This window comes from Macrobrachium rosenbergii, chromosome 5, assembly GCF_040412425.1.
Source record: "Macrobrachium rosenbergii isolate ZJJX-2024 chromosome 5, ASM4041242v1, whole genome shotgun sequence".
NCBI classification, from domain to species: Eukaryota; Metazoa; Arthropoda; class Malacostraca; order Decapoda; family Palaemonidae; genus Macrobrachium; species Macrobrachium rosenbergii.
In genome coordinates, this window is record NC_089745.1 from 67,932,419 (window position 1) to 67,953,652 (window position 21,234).

The 21,234-nt window shown below is 40.5% G+C and overlaps 1 protein-coding gene across 1 annotated transcript in view; it reads left to right on the forward strand.

Annotated features, from left to right (window-relative positions):
- Nucleotides 1-21,234, forward strand: part of LOC136838878 (uncharacterized) — a 532,018-nt gene that overhangs the window by 52,449 nt on the left and 458,335 nt on the right. The window contains exon 2 of the mRNA XM_067104542.1: nucleotides 2,237-2,271. The gene's annotated coding sequence lies outside the window, so the exon portion shown is untranslated. The remainder of the gene's footprint in view (nucleotides 1-2,236; nucleotides 2,272-21,234) is intronic.

Below are 21,234 nucleotides of genomic sequence, written 5' to 3' on the forward strand. Positions count from 1 at the left end.
TGTATTTGTAAGTTAACCAGGTAATAAATAATTGCACATGAATTATGATTATCAATTTATCATTTACTTTAGATATCCCCATTCGATTACAAAAACACACACAAGATGTATGCGTGAACACACTGAAAGAATAGAATAGTAGCTACATGGCTTTGCTAAACTTCTTCAAATTCGTACCTACTGTACATAATTTAACAGCTGTTTGGGTTTATTACACAGATATATGGCAATTTGGAAAAACTCTGGGAGTTTGTGAAATTCGGGCAAATTTGGTGTTGCCCCCCAAAATAAATCCCACCTCCTACGCCTGTGTCTACGGGAGACAGAATGTGAATGCCGCAAAAGGAAGAGCTTAACAGTACCAAGTATCTTGGTAAAAAGCGTTCAATTCTGCCTTACAAAAAACCGGAAATTCAAATTTCTCGAAACATTTGTTGACGGTTCCTGCTTTTCGATTACGCATTTTGGTATCTATTCCTCAGATACAAGTTGTTATAGTCAAGACAGATTGAGTAAATAAGAATTTTTGTTGAAACTGAGTACACACAAACTCTCTTAGAATTTGCACATTTTTTCATCAGGGGAAAAACTTAATACAATTAATATGCAAGTGTTATTTTCACATACTATTTTTTCTGTCCTTGAGAACTTTGCTCATCAATCTTTTCACCTAATTTAAAATCTATTACTTTTGTAAACATATAATTGTCAATTGTTGCACTCTACTTTCCCGAGCATACGATCTCAGATTTGATTATTGATCTTTTAGTCAGTAAATTGCCTATGGTTGCATTTTCTTTACTTGACTTTTGTTAAGAATCATGCAAATACAGCAGCTTTCCTCTATCAGTACTAAAAATCTAATGTTGTACATGTTGTACATGTATTGTTTGTTTGTCTTGCGCATCTTGGCTGTCCTTTGTTCTGCATCAACCAGTTTGGAGGAGGAAAGAGAATTTAAAGAGTCGGGCAACACTGAAGTAGGCAAGGCTAAATCCTCTTCGGTTTAGTTGATCTTCAAGCCAATTGGTGCAACTTATTCAAACTTACCCAACTTATGCTTGTTATTAAATTCACTTAAGTATAGAACATTACTTTATCAGTTATTTTCTTTCAGTCAATTTTTGGTGACTGGCTCTCCTTTCTTTGCTATGTAGTTATTACCATTAATTTCAAGGTTCATGTGATAAAGTTGTCATGATTTTAGGATTTGGCAGTTTAATTCGATAGACCCATTATAGTGGTTATAAGTTAGGCACGTTCCTAGGCTTGGCCACCTTGCTTAGTAACTTAGCCTAGGCTTTCAAAATTGCTTCAGTGCCTTAACCTAGATCGTAAGTTGCAGCATTTCAGTGTGTTGCCATTCTCGGTAATATCGATTAGCGGCAATCTGTCGCCGATCTGTCCAGTCTCCCCCACGTTGTAGTTATTGGTGTCGCGCTCCAGAGCGCGAGGGAGTGGCACACAGCAGCATCAGGCCCGTAGGGCCTGTAGGCATTACTTAGGGTTCATTGCAGCGTCCCTTCGGCACCTAGCTGCAACCCCTTTCATTCCTTTTACTGTACCTACATTCATATTCTCTTTCTTCTATCGTACGTTCCACCCTCTCCTAACAACTTTTTAATAGTGCAACGGCGAGGTCTTCCTTCTGTTACACCTTTCGAACCATTTTTTACTGTAAATTTCCGTTTCAGCGTTGAATGACCTCATAGGTCCCAGTGCTTGGCCTTTGGCCTAAATTCTATCCAATACAGCAGTCTTGACTGAACCGGAAACTTCCAGGTCTTTGTTAATGCGCTACACATACATTGAAAGCTCAGGCTGGAAACTAACTTATATCAAGACAAATCACTTGAGAAAAATGAATCGGGGTACTTGGAACTGTTGCTTCGTGTGTGAAAAAAAACCACTCCATATAACGCAGTTTCTGATAGTCTGAACCTCTTTGCAAAATTTAGAAACCAATGAAAGAAAAATTTTTCATTAGTATCAGATATAATACAAATTGAAATTCTCTTTACATATGCGAATACTTTATCAAATAGTTTAAGTACCTGAAATGCTTAAATACTTAAGAACGTTATCGCCCATAATTCTTTTGACACACATTGCAAAATCCCCGATATGTTGCTAGACTGAAAAACTTTCAAATGCCCTTAATGACCTCATGTAACAAGATGTCCTCGATTACGCATTGCATTTTGAATCGAATGTAACCTTGTACTTTTTTCCACAGGCTTGGTGGTTAGCAGTGATGGTGCCCTCAGTGAGGTAAGGTTGCTGCTTACCTGACTGCAGCCAGTCCGAAATTCGGCAACATTTCTATTACTTAAGAAGTTAGGTATCTCACTAATTACATTTACTGTTAGTGCTGCGAGCAGCAATGACAAAATAAAGCAAATTTATGGTAAAAACTAAGGCAATATGATGACCATATGTCATGGTAAAAAAAAAATGGTTCACTGCTTGGACATAGGGGAACGAGTGTTATTAATGTAATTTTCTGTGTTCATTACCAAGACTTAATATAGGGAATATGACCTTAAGATAAGAATTTTTGAATGGCCATAATTTTAAGAAATGAAAATCTTATAATAATCGCCTTCCAGCTACTCCTTACTGTGTATTCCTTTTTTGTTTTTTATGGTTCCACCCCGCCGAAAGCACTCTGAGAAGTTCGCATACTCTGCTTGTCATATTCAGTGTATTGCAGACATTTTTTGTTGGGGGGGGGCTGCTCCATATCAGTTGTCAAATCCACACTGTCACAACACTCAGAGAAAAGGAAAATCCTTATTTTTTTTTTCTTGAACAACTTGATATTTTCAGTCCTGATATCAAGTGACAGCTAGTATATTGCAGTCCTGGAGCCGCAAATTTATAGGCTCTAAAGCAGTGGTTCCCAACGTGAGGCGTACGGCAATTTGATTTTTAAGGTTGGGGGTTTGGGGGGGCAATTCGAGAATGAGGTATTAACATTGAATTTTTTTTAGCAAGTCTGTGTATGAGTGTGTATGTGCTAGTTTAATACATAAAGTGTATATACAGTATGAATACTTAAAAATACTAGTATGTACATGTGTAATTGCATATGTGCTGCATATAATATATCATCATCATCATTATTACAACCATCAAATGGCTTTCATAGTTTCAATGCAGTACCAAGAAGAACTCTCGGAAATACAAAATGATGAGTCGGTTAAAACTTTATTCAATATAAAAAAAGCGATGGCATGGCTTTGTGATGAGGCAGAAACTAAATACCCAGATTCAAGCAGCTTTGCAAGAAAACTGTTGCTACCGTTCCCATCTTCATATTTAGCTGAATGTGGCTTTAGTCTTAAATGATTTGCTACTGAAGAAAAGAAATCGACTGATTTGTGACTGAAGCTGATTAAATGAGTGCCTATTATAAAATCTCTCTGCAGCAGGCATGAGGCACAAGGATCTCAAAGACTAGCTTAGTAATCTTATCTTGAGTTCAAATTGTATTTTGCATTTGATAGGCACCTTTATTTTATTGTACAGTAATTCAAATGATCGAAGTATTACGGAGAAAAGCTTAAATTGAAATTATTTTATATTGTCTACATTTCAGTTCTCTATTGTAAGTTTCGAAACTTTATTTACTGTTTTCGTATGAGACAATCCACAGATATTTCAATATTCTATTTTCTCACTCTCTCCCTCTCTTTATTAACAGTGAATATTTATTTATCATTATTATTATCATCATCATCATCATTACCATTTTAACATCACTTAAAATTCTTTTTTTACAATTTCTTAGTCATTTCTTTCTCAGAACTTTACCTGTCCTTTGGTTCTTTTATTTTTCTCTTCCATGTTCTTTGGAAGCTTGTTTAAACCAAGCTAATCGCCTTTTAGGTCCTCCACGTGAATATGAGTCCACCTTTTGAATAATAAGAATTATATATCAGCACGGGGGGGGATCAGGATTTTAGAGGTGATTAGGTGGGGCATGGCCAAAAAAAAGTTAGGAACCACTGCTCTAAAGCCTACATCCGAACTGCACCTTGGCTCAAATAACTTGAAACCATCTGTAGCTGCTGTTTTGTTGACTTCATCCGTTTGCTGTATTGTGTGCAACAAACAACTCATGATAGCTTGGTTACACAGGGAGCCAGTGTAACTCATTACAGGCGTAAGTTCTAAGCATCCATTTTTGGGGTTTTGTTAGCTCCAAAAAATTCGTTATCTGGCATTGCTTGTGGGTCTCCACTTAAGCAGAGACGAAACTTAACTTTACTAATTGAATTCTCAACAGCTTCGATACCATTGTAGTATCTTATTCTATAACCATCAGAATTTTTATGTTTTTAGAGAGGCAGCTTCAAGAACGGATTGTTTTCTAATCGGCTTATCAGTTGGTAACTAACCATCAACAACATTCGTACTACTCTGTCGTTAAGAATCCTGATGGTCACTTATATTAGCATTTTTAAACACAAAATTGCAGTCGAAATTACTTTAGCTTCACTTGGTTTATAACTAAGTTAGTTGGCTTGCTGGCCTTATTACCCCTCGATGCATGCACCAGTCGGTTTGAGGTTTATTGCACTTATATCTCTGAATGTAAACTTTCATGTCAGCTCGAATTGTCCACTTCGTAAGATAAGATGTCATTAGCTTGCACTGAATTTCAGGATGCAGCGCACAGGTACTGTATTTGCAACATCCGGGTTTGTTTTATTCAACGGTACACACACACATATACAATATATATATATATATATATATATATATATATATATATATATATATATATTATATATATATATATATATATATATATATATATATATATATATATATATATATATATATATATATATATATATATATATATATATATATATATATATATATATATATATATATATATATATATATATATATATATATATATATATATATATATATAAAATATAAATATATATATATATATATATATATATATATATATATATATATATATTATATATATATATATATATATATATATATATATATATATATATATATATATATATATATATAATATATAAATATATATATATATATATATATATATATATAAATATAAATATATATATATATATATATATATATATATATATATATATATTTATATTATATATATATATATATATATATTATCTCATTTATGGGGGTGTTGTTAATGCAATGTTGCAACAGAACTCTTGTTGAAATTTTTCATAATCTTCATGAACTAGTTCCGTTTGGAGTCATTACAGTTCACTCTGTTGCCATGTACACTAGACTCCAAAGGTCTGCTGCAAGTTCCCAGGGTCTGATTTTCGTTGAGAGAGAGAGAAAGAGAGAGAATATGATTTCTTTCTAGTAAAGTAATTTATTTCCATTTACTGTTTCGTTTCTCGCAATGAACTTCCAGCTTTTACAGTTGAAGCTCAGAGGTTAATTCTTTGAATGGGCATACAAAAGATTCTGGGAACGGACCAGAACGGAATATCAAATTTAGCCAAAGTCCAAGCGCTGGGACTTATGAAGTCATTCAGTGCTGAAAAGAAAATTAAGATTAAAAGGTTTTCAAGGTGTAACAGGAGGAAAACTTTGCAGTTGCACAGTGAAACAATTGTTAGGAGAGGGTAGGAAGTCAGATGGAAGAAAGATATGAACGGAGGTATAGTAAAAGGAATGAAAGGCGTTGCAGCTGGGGGATTAGTAAAAGGAATGAAAGGCGTTGCAGCTGGGGGACAAAGGGACGCTGCAAAGAACTTTAATTAATGCCTACAGTGCACTGCGTGAGGTGGACTGACGGCAATACCTCCCTACGGAGAAAGGTTCTGAGTCCTTTCCTGTCAAATCCAGTTATATACCTTGTTCTTGGTGGACATTGGGGGTCGTAGTTGGGTTGAAGGGACAGATAGACAATGACTCATTTCAAAACTGAAATATCCTGGAGTTAATCCTTACCTCACCAATATGAAACCTTTCATAGGACTTTCCTTTCCCTCTCTCTCTCTCTCTCTCTCTCTCTCTCTCTCTCTCTCTCTCTCTCTCTCTCTCTCTCTCTCACAAACACACACACATTGATTTGATTTTGCAAGCGTGGTTATTGCATGTCTGCCGTCGGGAATGTTAAAGCAATATTTCTGTATTTTTTTAAGCCATGTCATTGTGGGCAACAGCGTGATTCCCATCTCTGGCTGATAGTCTTGCCCATGTCCTTGTCTGCATTCAGCGGCATAGGACGCATCTTACAGAGCATCAGGAATGCACTTGCTGCCACCAAGAATGCCAGCAAGAGAATGAGACCTGTAGACCAATAGAAACTCAGCACCCAATTGCGTCATGTTTGAAATTCAAATGTTCGCATGCAGTAATAAAAGTCTTGTATGACAGTTTGTAACCCAGTCCTGTTGAAGCTGCCAAGAGGTAGGAAAATGATCTGAATGATTTTTCCTTACTCCTGAGAAGCTTGCCAGAAGAGAAAAAGTATAGATTGATTTAAAGTCTTGATAAGAAGATAGAATCTATGAACAATGCCATTGACTTCAGTAGAAATTGTATAAGCGAGAAATGGGTGTATATAGTTATAAATACGCAGGCTGCTGCCTCGGTAAACAATTTAATATTCCAATTCAAACTATGAACCATTGGTTCAGTCAGCATCCTGACATTTTGATTTGCATCCGCAAGTCTAGAAAGTTGCCAGCCAGCCATATGTGACCCACACACATAAATACCTATTGCCTTTCTTTTTGCTTTGCACTTCCAACCTTGGAATTTTTGACAGGCTCTATCTGGCAACCAATGCCCCACCGAAATTGGAGCAGGCATCTGACCCAGAGTGACCTGGGGTCGTTCTTACTCTCCTTCAGACTGTCATCTTGTCAAGACATGTTCTGTGTGCTCACATCTTGGCCATACTGAGACAGTGAAGATGCAGCAAGTCTAGACTATAAACCACAAAGGGCAGAGGAAAACGAGAGAGGACAGCATATCTCCCTAGAACCTGTAGCTCGGAGTCTGAATCTACACTTTTAGTGCAAGGCACCAGAATTTATTACACCAGGTAAGAGTTTGTCAGAATCCATCAGCCTCCATCCCTCAGCCTTTGTTCTCCTCTTGAATGCCTTCTAAAAGATCACCCTCCAACAATCCCTTGGGATCGTAATTTCCTTTCAACTTTCCCCCTTAGCAATGGCTAATCTCTAGAGTAATGTAAGTAATACTGTGAGATTCAAGACGACAGGTCTGGGTACGACTGTCGCCGTTTTGAGTCCGCTAAAGGCTCTCTGAAGGTAAATGCGGCCATAATTAGTCCGTTAATGGCTGTGTAAGAGCCCGATGCCGTCTCTTCCAAACACGTGTGTGTTTGTGTGTTCGTCAATCGTCATCCATCGGAGTGGACGAGACAAAACAAGAGCATCTCGTTTTCTTTCTCTGATGGAACGCGAAGTCAACCATACAATATTTCCGTCTTTTTCTCCCTAACCATTGTTGTCTCGATTTGTGTACAATCACCATTACTTGCATTGCCATGCAAGTATTCTAATCATGTATTCAAAATGTTCCACCGAATCTTCTGTACCGAACTGTATGTATGTTTCTGTTTGTGAAGACGCCAAACGTCTCACCATTTCACATATATTATGCTACTGCATTGTATTCATTAATCTGTCTTGAATCTCATGCAATTGGCCATATGTAGCATTTCCTGGCCTTTCCATTGATATATGTTTCATCACTGTATGTTAATCATGTCTCTCAATATCGCCATCTGTTTGTCTGCCGACAAAAACAGATGCCCGAATCTGTACCTCTGCTTTTACCTGTCTGTTTGTAGATGCTACCTTACCGCTCACACACGTCAATAACATCTTCAAAGATTCTGTACATTTATCTCAGTAAGGAATTACCAATAAACCAGTAAACACCCAGCCAGTATGTCACTCAATCTCACGTCCCTACACTGGTGACCCCGGAGTGACCCGAAGGACCCGGCCGACCCAAGATGACAACCCACGTGCCGACAACCCTTCGCCGCCTCGCTGCTTCCCGCCATTCCCGAGTTCTCAGTAGAAGTCCGACCCTCCGAGATGACACACCCCACCACCGGAGCCCTGGATGCCTCCTCCAGGAAACCTGAATCTGCCCCCGCACTCGTACTGGACGAGCTGACCAACGAAGTACCAGCCAACGTCATCATTCAGCCTGCTGCTGCCCCTCTCGAGCTGGCTACCAAGGATCAGCTACCGTCATCCTTCAGCCCTCGAGCCGGCCTCCAAAGGATCGTCCGACGTCACCCCTCAACCAGCTCCCGTCCTCCTCGAGCTCCTGCCAGCCAGCGCTGCCCTTCAGCCTCCTACCCACCCCTAGCCCAAGCCCTTCGAACCAACTACAATTGTCGGCAAGACAATTTCCTCGTTGGGAGAGTGGGTTCCATTCTCAGCTAGCACTCTGCTGGCCACGAGTTCGAATCTCCGACCGGCCAATGAAGAATAAGAGGGATTTATTTCTGGTGATAGAAATTCATTTCTCGCTATAATGTGGTTTGGATTCCACAATAAGCTGTAGATCCCATTGGTAGGTAACCAGTTGGTTCTTAGCCACGTAAATTAAGTCTAATCCTTTGGGCCAGCCCTAGGAGAGCTGTTAATCAGCTCAGTGGTCTGGTTAAACTAAGGTATACTTACTTAAGACAATTTCTGCATCGATGCCTCGCTTTGGGGGGGGGAGTATTGTAAGAGCCCGTCACCCCGACGCCGTCTCTTCCAAACACAACTGCACCACACCCTCTGCCTGAGATACGCCAATTAATCAGACGTTACCCACGTCTTGGGGGAGAGTATTTGTAAGAGCCCGATGCCGTCTCTTCCAAACACGTGTGTGTTTGTGTGTTCGTCAATCATCATCCATCGGAGTGGACGAGACAAAACAAAAGCATCTCGTTTTCTTTCTCTGACGGAACGCGAATTCAGCCATACAATATTTCCGTCTTTTTCTCCCTAACCATTGTTGTCTTGATTTGTGTACAATCACCAATACTTGCATTGCCATGCAAGTATTCTAATCATGTACTCATAATGTTCCACCGAATCTTATGTACCAAACTGTATGTATGTTTCTGTTTGTGAAGACGCCAAACGTCTCGCCATTTCACATATATTATGCTACTGCATTGTATTCATTAATCTGTCTTGAATCTCATGCAACTGGCCATATGTAGAATTTCCTGGCCTTTCCATCGATATATGTTTCATCACTGTATGTTAATCATGTCTCTCAATATTGCCATCTGTTTGTCTGCCGACAAACACAGGTGCCCGAATCTGTACCTCTGTTTTTACCTGTCTGTGTGTAGATGCTACCTTACCGCTCGCACACGTCAATAACATCTTCGAAGATTCTGTACATTTATCTCAGTAAGGAACTACCAATAAACCAGTAAACACCCAGCCAGTATGTCACTCAAATACCCAGTCCTTACACTGGAGTTTTTTTTTTATTTATTTATTTATTTAATTTTTTTGGGTGTTTACTGGTTTATTGATCTGGGTATGACTGATTTATTTTTCGGAAGCCTGTACACATCGAGGAATGCGGACAGAAAGGTGGTCACCGACCTGCGGATCCCATGTCACGCATTTGGGCAAGAATTTGTGTTTGATAAATGACATATAAATGAGAATAATTTGTGTTACAATAAACGTACAAAGGTGTTACATACATCGGCGGAAAGGACGGACAATAATACATATGGAGAGATATGTAAAAATATGAAATAATAACAGGTAATATACATGACGTGATTAATGCAGAAATGAAGAGGCGCTTGACGTCTTTACAATGCTTTGAGAGAAAATTTGTGATTCATTAGTGTGTTACAACCCAACAGCTGTCTTGAAGGGCGCTGGACCAATCTAACTTTATCTAACAATACCCATCTCATCCCTAGTCTATCATTCACAGCCATCTTGAAAGGTGCTGGACCTATCCATCTTTATCCGAGAATATCCATCTCATCCCTAGTCTATCATTCACTTAGGGCTGCCTAAAGCCTTTATCACACCTGATTCCTGCAGTTCTCTATATGCAGGGGTGTGTTTTTGGTAGCTGTTCTCCGTTACGCTGTTCCAACCTAGTGCAAGTAACTCAAGCCCTCTGAGAAGGGCCTACAAACCATTTCTCAGTCAGTATAGTTGTAAATTTTGCCCCCTTGATTATTCTGATCGGTGTTAATGTAAATAAATAAAGTTAATTGTCCCATGAGTCTATTTTATGCCTCAGGAGAGTAGCTTAGATTAACCCTCTGCCTTTGTTTTCATTTGAGTATTGATGGGGTGCCACAATGTCCTTCATTACGTAATTTCAAGTAATTTAAAACTATCATAGCCATCAATAATCATAACACTGGCGATCTTTGCCAGGATCTCTCCTTCATTAGCCGAAGTGGGGTTATATTTGGGATTAAATGTGGAGTAAAACTCCCCCATCCTTTGGTGTTGGAAAAATGAGCCTTTTAAAGTAATTTCATTATAGCAGAAGCTAATATTTGGAAACGTTAATGTTTATAACAGCTTTGGAACAGTGTACGAGAAAGCAGTAAGTATATTTTTTATTGAAACTCGTGTTGGTGTGCTAGTGTTTCTTGCTATTATTATTGTATGCTGACTACTTCACTCCGATCACTGAGCTAGGATTTCATGTTATTTTAGCCTATGTAGGGAGATTCCCTCGCATGTTCTAAGGGTTGCATGTTATTTAGCAATTGTTAGGTGAAGCTGTAGGCTAGCTAATCTCTGTGCTATGATCAGCATGATAAAAACAAATTGAAGGATAAGTGAGTCAGATTTCAGCAGGTTAAAAGCCATTTAGGGTTTATCGTATGTGACTAGTGTTTTCCATATAACTTTTATCTTTTGAATTAAAGTTTACCATAATTTGAGAACCATGTGGGGTTCTCTGCTCATGCATCTGTTGGTATTCACAACACCTTTTCAGAATTAGCACAAATAATGCTGGCCTTTTCAAACCATATGCTCAGTTAAGAAAGAATTTCGTATTTCTTTGAGAAACTGGTCGTAGCTTCGCCTAGATATTTATTAGCCTCCCACAGTGCTTTGTGGAGACTGTATTTCGCAAAGAAACAGACCCATGCGGAACCATTTTCAGGTTCTTTTCGTCCGTGTTTGGCAATTCACACCAAATCTCTAGCTGATAGAGATAAGTGAGGGAAAGACGGTGTACAGTAGGTGTTCGGCCGAGAACATGTAGATGAGGTGGAGGCCATCTTTGACCAGTACCAAGCAATGCCCCAAGAGAAGGCCCTGATCCTATCTAAGCACATGCTGGGCAAAGGAAAGGATGCCTTCCACCCTCTGGAGAATGGAAAAAAGGGTAACCTTACTGAAGTCAGGAGAGCCTGTGCCGTAGTTTACAAGCTCAGCCCCAAAAATTTGCGACAGGTCTGGCATGGTCTTCCCAAAACTGCTGGTCAAACCTGGTCCAACTGGTTCTTCAAGAAGGACCGAGCTTGTACAAACTGGCTAGAGTCTAAGGGGTCTATGGAGTTTGAAGATCTGAGAAACCGAATCATGATCGAGGACTTCAGAAATTACAGCCATGACCCACTAGCCCTGTACATTAGTGAAAAGAAGCCTACCACTTTCCAGGAGTGCTGCCAGATAGCTGACAGTTTTGAGCTTCAGCATCCATATTCCATCTCCATACATATAAACCCCTTGAGGCCTGTCCATACATTAGTCAGGCCCAAGCAGAATTCCTCTCCACATGTATGCACTTGTTGCAATAAATTAGGGCACCTGGAAGCCCAGTGCAAAGCCAAAGGGAAGCCCTTCCGAAGCCTCCCTCCAAACCAAGCCCACTGCTGACTCCTATGATCACGGCTCCACCAAGAGATTTCCAGCAAGGTGTTTTGCCAGGCGTGTAACGCGTATGGGCACACTTCAAACTATAGGAAGTGCCCTGCTAAAGTCTCTACTGCCATTGTTGCCCTGGCCATTACTCACAGCCCTTCTTTAGGACCCCCAGCTGCAGGGCCTATCTTTGTTGCATCTCCCAGAGGTCGTTATCGTGCTCAACATGTGTCTGCTTTCAAAGACATTGGTGCCCAAATCTCCCTCATAAGGCGAGACAAGGTACCCAAAGGGGCCATCATTGAATATAACAAGCCCATAACTATTAAGGGCATACGTAAATGCCAGCTGATTGAGGGTCACCACACCCCACAAAAGTAGGATTAGCATCTTAGGAGTAGCTGACTACATTCCTGGAGACTATGATCTCCTAGGACAGGACCCCAATCTCGACCCCTCTTTGTGCCTTAACTGGGTCCTGCCCCCTCTACTTCTCTGTCAGGCACTGTTGACACTCCAGACCCTGATGTTGAGCCACAGCCAGTGCCTAAACCTGGCCCCTTTCAAGGCCCTCAGCCTTCTGAGAAGGACACCTACATCTTCTCTCCAGCCCTAGTGCCAGAGCCTGTGCCTGCCTCAGTGCAAGAGCACTCCTTCAATCTCCCTTCAGGAGATTCCAATCTGGCTTCCCTCATGACCACCAGCCTTGCCCCGCAACCAGTGACCAGCCGAGAGATGGCTCGTGCAGTCTCTCTTCTAGATTCCACCGTCAGTGGTGGAAGCTTGTCCCCTGGCATGGCCTCGCAACCCGTGCATGACCCAGACTTATAGTAACCTGTGAGCCTCTTGCATTGTCAGCCACCTCTTCTCAATCCAAGTCCCCATAAAATAGACTGGGAAAATATGAGTTTTCTGTACAGGAACACCAACAAAACGTCTAGACTGGTTGTAGAGAACGCCTTCATAACTTGCGCCAACAACACAATGGCAGGGAACACCGGAAACGGCTTTGAAGATAGCATATCCAGAAAAATTGTATACTCCATAGTAGCAAGGAAACGAAGGAAAAACCCAAGAGAACTCACGGAGAACGGACACCTGGAAGAAGGGAGCAGAGAAAGACCAAGATCACGAGGGGGTGAGGGTCACACAGGAGGAGCTAGGCGATTATAGGATTAAAAGTACCCAGCACACAGATATAAATACAGCTGGACTATGCATCCCCTCATTGTACGGATACTTGATACTGTGGACTGTTTATCCAAGAAAGCTTGTAACTTTTTCTGAATAAATACTCCATTTGATACCATCCAGTTTGAATGAGGTCCTTTTAGTAATTCTACTAATGCACAGAACAATTGTGTAATTGATAAAGTTAATATATATATATATATATATATATATATATATATATATATATATATATATATATATATATATATATATATATATATATATATATATATATATATAAAATATATATATTGTTGATGCCCAACGATTAACTGTAAATAATGTTTGTGTTGTCTAGTTATCGCAATGGTTAATGTTAAGGTTTACTGTGTGGTAGTTTGCTGGTTCGAGTCTACGCTCGGCCATATGAATTGTTTACTTGGTGTTGGGTTGTTTTAGCTAATTTATGCATAGTTCTCGGTCACGTGAACTTTTTGGTAATCGGCAGTGTCTTTCTGTAAACAAATGAGGAAACTTATCAGTTTAAAAAGAGAGTTCATACAGAACGGATATAACGAATATAACGAAAGTTTTGTATTTACTGAGGAATATTTGGACCGTTTGTTATAGGAACACAATTGTAAGTAAATGCCTATTATACTGTTTTAGAATAGCGGATTCATCCTTTCCCAATTGTAAGCCTACATGGTATATAATGTATGCCTTTATATGAGCCTTGATTATATTGACTTTGTGTATTAGCTTTTTGTAATTAGCCGTTATACATGCATAATTTACTTAATTAAGCTTTGCATATTGTTTCTATCAGTCTTAGTTATTTAACTTAATAATTTTGTATAAATTAGCATATTATTCATACGTTGATTTCTTTTTCGTCTATCCATAGTAATTGAACCACATCACATCACTTCAAGTTACGCTACATACAAGTCTACATGTATAAACGTCTATCAATATAACCATATCGATGTTAACGTCATGGATCTAATAAAGAACTATATGTGCGTATCAAAATTGTGTTTCTCCATCATTCACGTTAAGCAATAGAAGAATAGTGCATTAACATCGTTCAATTAAATTGTTAAACTACCATCAACGACTCACGCTGAAATTCTATTATAACTCTTATACGTGAGCCTTAAAAAGTGGAATTACTGCCTGTTATAAACAACTACAGACAAGATGAAGGGGTTTGATGAGACTGTCAGAATAGTGCTCCCGTCGAAAACTCGGGTACGACAGTCGATATTCGAACATTGAAAAATAAATTGAGATCATCACTTGCCAACGTAACGAAAAAACGCAATGAACTCACAGGCCTCATGTCAAATCCTGACAACCTGCACTTGGTGAAAATGTGTCTAGAGGAATATAACGAAGCTTTCGATAAGTACCAAAAAAACTTCAATTGTGTCATGGATAACATCTCAGACGAATTGGAGCAAGACCAGGAATTGTCCAGATATGAGACCAAGGAAATTAGCATTCTGCAATTCCGAAACCATACTGGTGAATGGATTGCCATAAACGAAAAAAGACTTGAAGACGACCTGGAGCGTCTTTTAAGCCGATCTGGTTCAAAACGTTCTTCCCAACGGCCTTCTTCCCTTCCTTCTGGCAAATCGGCTATGTCAGAAAAGGTGCGAGCCAAAGCACGCCTCGCCGAGTTGCTTGCCGAAAAAGAACTTATGACAAAGAAAAAGGAACAGGAGGCAAAGACAGAAGAGATTCTATTGGATATCAAAATAGCCAAGACTCGAGCAAAGCACGTGTTTTTGCAGAAGCCGAAAATGACATTGGCGATGACAATGTTGGTAACAAAGACAATGAGACACATACCAGCATTATTGTGCAACCAGCCAACCATCAGGACGTGAATGTTATGGTCGCTGGACCTAGTGTAGCTGCCCCTGGAATTTGTGTGAGTGAAGGTGCTAACACAGCTAACGGTGGCAATATGGCTAACCAGGTTATACTTCCTGTCACCCAGGGAAATAGTGCCAGCTTACCCAGTCTGAATCCCAGCACTACACAAGAATTTGTTCCCAGAAATTCTTCAGAGACTGTTACTAACACTCGTGCACCTCCAGTCAACGCTTCGAATGCCACATCATCAACGTTTCCAAATCAAGAACAGTATACGTATCTGCCTGTAAATACACCTGCGAACAGTAACTTTGGTGCACCCTATCCACTGCCTAATTCACCTCCAGTTAACACCATACAGCAGCAGATTAGTGGTATCGCCACAGCTCTAGCTTTGCCTGCACCGGAAGTTCCCAAGTTTACCGGTGATCTTCTGGAATACAGTGACTTCATACTGGCGTTTGACACCAGGATCTCCTCTAGAACAGCCAGTAGCAGTGACAGACTTTACTACCTTCTACAGCATACCGACGGTGAACCTAAGGACCTCATCAGCAGTTGTATATACATGCAGGCAGACCAAGGCTATAGTCAGGCAAGACAGTTGCTACAACAAAGAGTATGGTGATCCTTATAAAGTATCCCTGGCATACTTGAAACAACTAAACGAGTGGAAGCCGATAAAACCAGACGAAGGGAAATGTCTGAGAAGATATTCGCATTTGCTTGCTAAGATGCTTCAGCGCTATGCAAACACTTACTCACCTAGCTGTTCTTGATCATGCACCGAACCTGCAGGTGGTGGTCCAGAAATTGCCAAGTTATCTCCAGAATAAATGGCGAACAAACCACAAACCGCAGACTCCTCGAGAACAGGTCTTCGTGCTTTGGTGACATTGTCCAGTTTGTTATTAAAGCTGCAGAGTGTGTCAATGACCCAGTGTTCGGCAAAAGAAGCAATGCATAGAGAACTGAATTCTAGTAAACCATCAAAAGGGAAACCAACAGAGTCTGCATTTGCTATGCAAGTTAATCATGAGAACCAAAGTAGAACTCGTGGTTTTGGGTCACCCTCCTGTTTTTATTGCGGCAAAAATCACGATCTGGATAACTGTGCAGATTTCAGGCAGAAATCTCTCGAAGAGAAAAAAGAAAGTTTATTATAGAGCAGCGTAGATGCTTCAGTTGCTACGGTCTGAATCATACATCGAAGGGTGCATTAACAAGCGAAAATGTCACAAATGTGGTAAAGGTCATCCTACGACCATGCATATAGATGGCTTCAAACTACCTTGGAGGTCAGACTACTCTGACAGATCTTCAAATTCTCAAAACCGTACAGAGGAATCCAGCCAAAAACCTCCAGATACAGCTACCAGCAACGTTATTTCTCATGGTTCCCTCAATGGTTCTTCAAGCAATACTACCTGTTCGTATAAAACAGAGGGGAACCAACCGAGAAGTTCTTACCTACGCCTCTATGACCCAGGAAGCACAGGGTGCTTCCTATCAGAAGAACTGAAAGACGACTTGCAAGCTTCCGGTGTTCAAACAAATCTGCGTCTGAAAACTATGCATGGGAGAGCATAGTCAAAAGCTACCTTGTCCGGGATCTCGTCGTCAGTGATATAAACGGCCAGAATGGTATACTGCTTCCAAAAACGTATTCCAGACAAGAAATTCCAGTGAGCCATGATCAAATACCACATCCAGAACTGTTACGACACTTGCCATATCTTCACGACGTGGCAAAATCGATTCCTGAAGTAATGCCAGAAATAGACATCGGTCTACTGATTGGCAGTAATTGCCATTAGCAATGGAGCCTCTGAAAATCATATCAACAGACGGCAAAGGCCCATTCGCTCTGCAGTATCGCCACGGATGGACAGTCAGCTCCCGGTAGAAGACAACAGCGTAACGTCTACACATCGAGTAAACAGTAATCGCATTGTGACCGAGGACATTGAGCAGGCTACTGAAATTCTCTCCAAACAGAATACTGAATATTCTGGAAAGTGACTTTATTGATAGCCGGGTAGCAAGGTATCCTGAGAGAAAGGATTGTCTCCAGAGGATACTATATTCATGAAGAAGGCCGAAAGCAATGTCGTGTTCAAAGACGGTCACTTTGAGATCCTCTCCCTTTCAGGAATCAGAGAACTTAATTGTGCCAAACAATAAGATCCTTGCAATTAAACGAGCACTCTATCAAAGAAGAAAATGCAAAAGGATCCCCAAGTACCACTCCGACTACGTCAACTTCATTGACAAAATACTCCAGAATGACTATGCTGAACGTATCCCAGACTCCCTGCTCACAGCCAAATCTGGATATGTGTGGTACCTGCTCATCATGGAGTGTACAATCAAAGAAAACCGGATAAAATTAGAGTGGTGTTTGACTGCAGTGCCAAATTCCATGGAATATCCTTAAACGATCAGTTGCTGCAAGGGCCTGATCTCACCAATTCTCTGATAGGTGTTCTAACCAGATTCAGAGAACACCAGGTAGCCTTCACTTGTGATGGAGTCTATGTTTTACCAAGTGAAAGTACCCAAACACCAATACAACCATCTCAGATTCCTCTGGTGGCCGAACGGTGACATATCAAAAGAACTCGAAGAGTACTGGATGAAGGTACACCTGTTCGGCGCAGTGAGCTCACCATGTATCGCCAACTCACGCACTTAGACGCCGCGAGATGAAGGAAACAACTTAAGTTTAGAAGTCGCCCATACAATTAAGCGGAACTTCTATGTCGATGACTGCCTAAAGTCTGTACCGAACGCCACCAACTCTGATTGCTGAACTGACTGCTGCCTGCGGGGCTGTGGATTCAAACTGTAAATATACTAGTAACGACGTCTCTGTCCTAAACACCATCCCAGCTGATGATCGATCCAAAGAGTTAAAGACAAGAGACATCAATATGACCCACTGCCTACGAAGCACGCTCTCGGAATACTTTGGGTCGTCGAAACCGACACATTTGGCTTCTCAGTGTTGTTGCCAAACAAACCGCTGACAAGAAGAAGCATTCTCTCCATAGTATCATCCATCTATGACCCCCTTGGTTTCGCTGCTCCATTTGTGCTGCTGGCAAAGCAAATACTGCAAGACCTCTGCAAAGAAACCACTCACCTGGGATGACGAAGTGCCTGATGATCACCAGCAACGTTTCAAACAATGGATTAGCGAAGCCCCAACCTTCAGAAGATAACAATCCCGAGATGTCTAAAGTTACCACAGCAAACAAAAAAGATACGGCGTTTCGGATATCGTTTCTCAGATGCCAGTACATCTGGGTATGGCGCTGTTGCATACCTAACCTCAAACGAGGGTGGATGTTCGTTCATTTCTCATCGGAAAAGCAAGGTTGCTCCATTGAAAGCAACATCTATCCCACGGCGAACTCACAGCAGCCGCTGTATGTAAATTTAGGACAGAAAATGACCCTTGAGCTTGATCTCCATCTCAACGAAGTCTGCTATTACACAGATTCAACAACAGTCCTTTATTACATCAGAGCTGAGAGAAAGCGTTTTCCAGTGTTTGTGGCCAACAGAGTCCGTCAAATAAGAGACTTCAGCAACGTTAACCAGTGGAAGTACATTGAAGCACTGATTTGAACCCAGCAGACGTTGCATCACGTGGAGTAGGTTCTGTGATGTCGTCAGACATGACTCATTGGCTGGAGGGTCCGGATTTCTTGAATATGCCGGCTTCAGAATGCCCTGCAAAGATGCACCCCAGCACCGAACCGCAGGTTACAGAAGAGGACTTTTATGTCTTTAGCTACTACTGCTACATCAGAAGAAGGCTCACCGTTTATGTCTTTAATCACCCATTTCTCCAGGTGGGAAAGACTGAAGAGAGCAGTAGCAGTATTCATAGCATTTTTTGGCTTTCTTACGAAACAAAAGAACAAACTATAAATTTAAGGACCACACAGATCATGCAAAAGGCTGAAAAGGCAATCGTTTGCTTTATACAAAAGATCACCTTTGCAAACGAGGTCGAGAATCTCAAGAAAACAACCACGAAAGACAAGAGAGAACACTCACTACCAAAAACAAGTACGATATTCCGTCTCGACCAGTGCTCATCGATGGAACTCTGCGAGTGGGAGGACGTCTCGAAAGCCGCAATGGACTCTGACGTGAAACATCAATGCTACCATTCGCACGTCACGACTCTAATCGCACGAGATGCTCATGAGAGACTCAGCCATGCTGGTAGAAATCACACCATTGCAGCAATTAGAGAACGCTTTTTGGATTGTTTCAATCAACTCTGCTGTCCGACATCAACTCCACAAATGCATAACGTGCAGAAAAATGAGAAAGCCATGCCAAGAACAAAAAATGTCCGACTTACCTCAAGATCGCCTCGAGGCCAGCCCACCATTTACATTCACAGGCGTAGACTTCTTCGGCCGTTCATTATAAAAGAGGGTCGATCAAACGTTACGGCGTCATATTCACCTGTCTTGTCAGTCGCTCCATTCATCTGGAAGCTGCTAACAGTCTCGAAACAGATTCCTTTATTCACTGCCTACAACGCCATAGCCCGCCGGAGGTACTGTTCAAGAAACTGATGCGACGGGACCAACTTCATCGAACACGGAATGAGCTGAACAAGGCTTGGTCAGATCTGAACCAAAACAAAATCCAAAACAAACTACTGTACATGAATATCGACTGGAAACTCAACCCACCTATGGCATCGCACATGGGCGTATGGGAGCGCCAGATCCGTGCCATTCGAAAAGTTCTATCTGGCGCTATTCGACCCCACGGGACTTCGCCTCGATGACGAATCATTCCGCACGCTTCTCTGCGAGGTAGAATATATTGTGAACTCAAGACCGATCACGACCTGTTCTGATGACCCTGATGACATGGAACCACTAAGTCCGAGTCAGATCCTCCACATGAAGTCACCCAAGAGGTTAATACCGGGACCTTCGCAACCAGAATATGTGTACTCGAGAAAAAAGGTGGCGTAGAGTACAATATTTGTCAACTTGTTCTGGAGCAGATGGAAAAGGGAGTACATAGTCAGCCTGCAGCAACGCCCCAAATGGAACAAACAACAACGAAATACACGGGAAGGTGACATCGTGCTCTGAAAGACGAGAACACGCCAGACTTCACTGGCCACTAGCACGTGTAACAGAGAGTACTGCCAGACTCCAGAGGTGTTGTGAGAGCGTCAAACTTCGAACCCAATCTTCTGAACTGCACAGACCAGTGAGCAAGCTCGTACTCTTACTTCCAAAAAGAAGATCAAGTGTTATAGATATTATCCAGAGACACTATATGACATTGATATTTCTAGTTCATATCTGTTTGTAAAACTCATTTTTATTTTTGTTGTGTTTATCGTTTTAATGTTCGTTCTTTAAGCTTGTTTTATTCATGTTCTATTCACGTATTGTAGTATGAAATGAAACATTAGTTGTGCATCCTATATTTTTTTTGTAAATCATATGATTTAGAGGTCGAGTAATGTTGATGCCCAACGATTAACTGTAAATAATGTTTGTGTTGTCTAGTTATCGCAATGGTTAATGTTAAGGTTTACTGTGTGGTGTTTGCTGGTTCGAGTCTACGCTCGGCCATATGAATTGTTTACTTGGTGTTGGGTTGTTTTAGCTAATTTATGCATAGTTCTCGGTCACGTGGACTTTTTGGTAATCGGCAGTGTCTTTCTGTAAACAAATGAGGAAACTTATCAGTTTAAAAAGAGAGTTCATACAGAACGGATATAACGAATATAACGAAAGTTTTGTATTTACTGAGAATATTTGGACCGTTTGTTATAGGAACACAATTGTAAGTAAATGCCTGTTATACTGTTTTAGAATAGCGGATTCATCCTTTCCCAATTGTAAGCCTACATGGTATATAATGTATGCCTTTATATGAGCCTTGATTATATTGACTTTGTGTATTAGCTTTTTTGTAATTAGCCGTTATACATGCATAATTTACTTAATTGCTTTTGCATATTGTTTCTATCAGTCTTAGTTATTTAACTTAATAATTTTGTATAAATTAGCATATTATTCATACGTTGATTTCTTTTTCGTTTATCCATAGTAATTGAACCACATCACATCACTTCAAGTTACGCTACATACGTCAAGTCTACATGTATAAACGTCTATCAATATAACCATATCGATGTTAACGTCATGGATCTAATAAAGAACTATATGTGCGTATCAAAATTGTGTTTCTCCATCATTCACGTTAAGCAATAGAAGAATAGTGC